The following is a 6,535-nucleotide window of genomic DNA, read 5'->3' as shown; positions in this document are numbered from 1 at the left end:
CGGAAAGTGGCATCCATTTTTTGCCCAGAGTGTGTATGGGGGCAAATCATGTGAAAATCGCTTCCATGAAAATGGCTCAGTGCATACACACTGAGTGACTTTCACACAGCCAAGCAATTTTTACGGGCGTTGAACCACTTTCCACAGTAGAAGAATTTGGAAAGTGGTTCACTCTGTCCAGACGGCGGTGGCTGGCAATGATGCTGGAGCGCACATCAGTGTTCACCACCAGCCCATACACACTTGAAAATTTTAAGCTCAAAGTAGCTCAAAATGGGAAAACTGAGCTACTTTGAGCTCAAAATCGCCTAGTGTGTATTGGCCTTTTAGGCCCCCTTACACTGAGCCGATTTGTTCAGATTCTGACGGATCGGGCCATGAAATCGGACTAAATCGGCTGTGTGTGACATGCTGTCGGGTTCGATGCGCAGTCCCATGCCATCGGACCCGGACACTGTGGTCGCACAGGCGGGACATCAGATGTCTCACAATTGGACCCATCAGTGGCACATCGCTTTTTAAAACCTGCGATGTGTGCCAGTGGTGAAGCATCACTCGCACACACCTATGTGCAGCCAGCAGCGGGATCCATGCTGCGTGGAGGATGGCAGCTCCTAGTGGCGGGGTCCGGCCAGCTGGTGGTGGTGGGGGGCAGGCAGTTTGTAGTGGTGGGCAGTGGAGTCCGTCCATGCAACGGCAGCTGGGAACTTGTAGCGGGCTAGCAGCATTTTACCGGGTGGCGGGGCAGGATGTGGCTGCTGAATATTTTTAAATGATTGGCCAGACGTTGATTGGCTGAGATTCTCTCAGCCAATCAGATGGGAGGCCACTGATTGGCTGACAGAATTCTCTCAGCCAATCAGTGTCCGGCCAGTCATTTCAAAATATTCACCAGCCACATCCTGCCCTGCTGCCCGGTAAAATGCCACTACAAGCTCCCAGCCGCCACCGCTGCTCTGACAGACCCCACTGCCTGCCACTACGAGCTGCCCGCCACCACCACCAGCTGGCCGGACCCTGCTGGCAGCCCCCGCAGCAGCTCCCCGGGATTACATGCAATAAATCTGCATGTAAAAATGGCATATCAAGTGCCAAATTGCATGTGAGCCTCCTGGGGGGCTATCAATGGCAAGCTGGTCTGACTTGTCCTTGGGACAAATCGGCCCAGTGTATGAGGGCCTTTACTCTCTGCACAGTAGGTGAAAAATTAAGCTAGTTAGTATCTTTTAATAAAGTGATGATAAAGCATACAAAATTATTTGTTTTTTTGCACTCCCATTGCTGGACTTTGAGCCCCATGATTGGTCACTGTGCCCGGCGGGACATGCACAGCACATATTCTGCGTATTTTGTTGTGAAATATACAGCAATGATGCTGCAGAGGGCACTCGCAGTGACAGACCTTTCTTGCTAGTTCTGTCCCTTCATGTGATATACTGTAATCAGTTATCTCAAGATGTAGAAAGAATAGGGGTAGCAGTGCTGTCGTCTCTTTAATAGGAGAGAATTTTTGTATGGAAAAAATATAAAACTTATAAAAGATTGGACTGATTTTACAATAAAGGGCAATTTAATAAAATACATTCATGACCACAAAATCATATTTTTGGTATATAGGACTCCAATGGTGTAACTGTATACAGTTAGGATAAAACATTTAAGAATTTGTAAAAACCACAAATGGGGCAAAAATATATAGTGGGGCTGTCCGTTCCTATGTTGCCTCAGGTTAGATGGGGCCAATGAAAAAATAGATGAATAGGATGTAATTACCATCCACCTTAGTAATAGGCCAGGGGATCCTTAAACCTCCCAAAAATGAAGGATTCTGGGCACATGGCTGTGTGATGTTCAAAGTAAGGGAGTACTCGTCCACGGCTGTAGCCAAGCAGGGTGGCGGAGATATCCTTCTCAATAAAGTGCAAATAGGGCATCCGTGGTATCATCTGGCGCTGGTTCGGATTAGTCCAATGGTGTGTGTAGGCAAAACACCTTGCCTAAATCAGTCCAATCCTTATAAGTTATATTTTTTCCATACAAAAATTCTCTCCTATTAAAGAGACAACAGCGCTGCTAACCCTTTTCTTTTCTCCATCTATATACTTCAGGTTAGATCAAACCTGAAACCTCAGCAGCTGCTAAGTGAGACAACCCACGCCAAGCTTCACCTACCCCCTCCCCTTCTTCTAGGGGAACCTTTCTTATCTCAAGATGTCATCACATACAGTATGCATCCTCAAATGTGGATTGTGACAAATCTGCTTTCCTTTTGTAGCAGCAGCAGCGGATATAGCACCATCAAATATCAGGCCCGATTCAGACATGACCGTATGGCTGCTAAAAAGCAGAGCCCTGTTATCGGTAGCTACCACCCTGCCAGAGTGAAAACCCGCCTCTTGTGCAAGACTGCAATAATACAGGCAGATCGATGATGGAGCTAATGTCATAGGCCCTCCATGAAAACGGTTTTCCAAGCTTGATTTTTTTCCCTGACACTCCCATTAATTGGCCGGGTGCCATCACCATAACACTGGCCATCTGTCAATCTCCTTGTGTATGGCCACGAATATAGAAGATGCTGGATACTTACGATGGTCTAGATAATCACTTGGGCTGCCAATTCACTGCCCAGCAATCAGGTCTGAATGAGTCCCATCATTCCAGCCAAGCACCCATTAATGCTAATGATGGATGCAGGAATTGGAAAAAAGAAGAAATGTGATTTCTCTGCGCTGTTCTCTCTAATAAAAAAGAGACCTCACCTGACATAATTATTATTTTAGTGTACCAAACAGATGCCTTAGTGGATAGGATGGAGAATAGGAAATGACCACTAACAAAAAAAACCAGATTGAGCAGTTAAACAATATACACGTTTCTTTTTCTCAAAAGACAAAATAAACTGTAAACTGTATAACATCTACCCCCTATGTCCCAAAGGCATACAATTCCATACCTAAGCTCCACACACATATCTATACAGTGTGTATATATATATAGATATATATATATATATCTATATATAGAAGGGTGGATGAACTGGCACTCCTCCAATGAAGCAACTGCCCCGGGTGTCCTCAGTGGTGTGAATGTAGGAGGGAAGAGTCTGAGTCACTCCAGAGGGCTTGTGAAAAAAAGTCAATTTAATGTAGAGACTTTTGGACTCATGTCATCCACTTTATGATCATTGTATCTACATTAAATTGACTTTTTTTTCACAAGCCCTCTGGAGTGACTCAGACTCTTTCCTATATATATATATATATATATATATATATATATATATATATATATATATATATACACATACATACATATATCCAAGAAGCCAGGAGTGTATAAATGCCTAGGTTGTGTGACCTGTACGTACCTGGAAACAGGAGACCACTTCTCACATCCACACACAGGCAAAAAAATAAAAATCAAACACGTCCTAGGATGTAATAGCCAATTTGTAGTATATTACATTAGATGTCCCTGTGATAAATATTACATCGGTAAAACTTCATGCACCTTCAAGGAAAGAATGGCTCAGCACCGTAGCGCCATAAAATGGGCCTTGAATGGAAAGGCAATTGATCAACCTGTAGCCAAACATTTCCAAACACACAAGCACAGCATGGCGCAATTAAGGTATAAAATGATAGATCATGTCAAACTCAATCCAAGAGGTGGGGATAGAAACAAAGCCCTCCTGCAACTAGAAACAAAATGGATTTCTGTACTTAATACCGTTCATCCATACGGTTTAAATGAATACCTTTCTTTCAACAGCTTTTATTGGTTGTTTAATTTAATTGAAACGGAAACAATGTTACTTAATTGTTTCATTAAGAGGTATTACTATTCAGCGCAGCGCAAGAAGATTTAATGTGAATCACACAGCGCTTACAATGTTTCTTTTTCTTGTTTAAAAGTCACATTTTTATTGTTGACCCTGCAACTGTTTATTATGCTGTGTCTCATACAGATTGTACTCTTTTTTTCAGCTCTCTTCACCTATATTGTAACGATGTATGTATATTGAAATGTACCCACTCTGTAAATTTGGTCACAGAAATGGACCAGTCCAACACTGATGACGTCACAGAAGCACTGGGGGCGGGTGTTTGCACGTTTTTTTCACTATTTGCCTGTAACTATAAATGTAACCTCTATTCTTGTGTATGTCATTCCTGATGACGGTCTGGCAACAGACCAAAACGTAGAATGATGCTTGAATAAAGAATCACCTTTATTTCACTAAAGACCTGGAGTGCCGCTTCATATTTCTTCACAGCCTACGTATTTGCAGTAGAGGGCACCGGGCAACTTATCTACATTTGGCGGGAGTGCCGGATTCAAATCCAAATACATACATACATATATATACATACATACACACTGGCACTCCACCGCTCTGTAAACAATAATGGCACCTGGTGCCCTCCCTGGATTAACCCAAACAAGGTTTCCAATGCACAGGTATGTAGATGGGTGGCACACCGGTGACTTGAAGAAAGGAGACCACAGCCTGTTTATATCAATGATTCAAGACCCTCAAGATCCTGATGACGAGAATAAAGGTCTTGAAATGTTGATGCAAACAGGATGTGGCCTCCTTTCCTCAAGTTGCCGGGGAACCGCACATCTATGTACATACATATGTATGTGTGTGGGGTCAATGTGTTTGTGAAAGGTGCAAATTGCCACAGTGTTTCAATGTTGGCAACAGTCCCCAAACTCACACCCCTTAATCAGCCCAGATTAGGGCAAAATTGCTTGGAAAGTGTGATTACTGATGCAATAATTAGTGAATGCGAAGTCTTCATAAACAATTAGATTGACCCCTTAGATAGCACAGATGATGAGGTGTAATGGGTAGCATTATTGCATCACAGCACTGATGTCATGATTTTTGCACTCACCAGGGCATTTGCCAAATGATGGACAGGCAGAAGGTGGTCGCTGGGGTCCACCCAGCCAGCCAGAAAAATGATGTGTGCCCATAGAAACGTTGGGCGTACCCCAGGGAATGCAGGCATGCCGATGCCTGCTCGGGGCGGGCAGACAGACGAGGTCAGCACCCACCCCAATTTTGCACAAGATAAAAGTCAAGGCTTACTTTTATCTACAGATGCATGTGAGCTGATGTGTAAGCGTAGACATTCACTCGAATAGAGTCATGGGGATTCGGTCCGGGGTGAGGTGCGTTCGGCAGGGCGGCATTTACCTGCTCATAAGGCAGCATATATATGCAGCCTAGCGCACTAGTCTGAATTACCCCCATAGATTGTAAACTCCACTGGGGGCAGGGACAGATTTAATAGGACAAATACTCTCTGTAAAGCATTGTGGAATATGTGCGTGGATAGATATATAGATGTAGATAGATAGATAGGAATGAGAGTGAGTGTGTGTGTGTGTGTATTTTGTTTATATATTTAGTTTTGGAAAAGATGGAGAGTCTCCTGGCTCTGTTACCAAATCCATAGAGAGAGGTCAGAGAGCAGTATCGTTGGATAGAGTTTTTCTCCTTGTAAGCAAGTTTTATGAAGAGGTCTTTTAATAAAACATATTTTTTTTAAAGGATACTCACACTAGCAGAACTTTTCTAGTTTTACATTATATCACTCATATACTGGCTCCTTGGAATATAAGTTGTAATATATTTCCATTTTAGAGGTCTGACATGTAATGCATTTTTGTCAGAATCACAGTCTATATAAACCACAAAAAACAGCCACCACTTAGTACATACTGTACACCTTATTTTAGGGCCTCAACACTTTAAATACACAAAGGATATGTAGTTAAAATAAAAATGTGTTTCCAATCCATTCCAGTGGATTCTGTGTCCTCGTATAAAACAGACATCTCTATTATACAACATAACATTTTCCGTAAATAAAAATACTTCATTTTAATCAAGAATACGTAAATATGTTTTTTTTTGTTGGCATAGAAAAGAGGTTACAAAGTAATGCACAGAATAAACAGCTAAATACTAGTGCACAGTATTTATAAAACAAATATTTTTGCATAATGTTTAACATTTATTGCGTTCTCCACACAGCAGAGAAATGAAGAGCATAATGAAACATGCTGTGTTTTCTTTACCTCAAAGTTCTGAACAATACATGAGCAGCTTCACTGGTACATCTACACGGGAGGGAAGCAGAGCAGTAGCCACATGGAGGACATTCATTTATTGGTGGTTACCGTAGTCTACAACAGTGGTAGTTCCCATTAGAATATTTTGCATGTGATTATCAGAAAAAAGAACACTTATTCTAGAAGCCCTTGGGACACTTGTTCTAGTTTATATGACATTGTAGCTGCTTTTTTAGGGATTGGAACTCAGCTTTCAGTTAAAATAGGCATGGCCAAACTATGGCCTTTATTCAGATTTCATTGCAGTACAAATTTGTTCTCAAAATGCAGGTGGGGCAGATGTAACATGTGCAGAGAAAGTTAAATATGGGTGGGGTGTGTTCAAACGGACATCTAAATTGCAGTGTAAAAATAATGCAGCCAGTATTTACCCTGCACAGAA

This window comes from Crinia signifera, chromosome 3 (assembly GCF_055691185.1).
Source record: "Crinia signifera chromosome 3, ASM5569118v1, whole genome shotgun sequence".
NCBI lineage: Eukaryota > Metazoa > Chordata > Amphibia > Anura > Myobatrachidae > Crinia > Crinia signifera.
The sequence above is the reverse complement of the archived record's forward strand: the minus strand, read 5'-3'. Positions refer to the sequence as shown.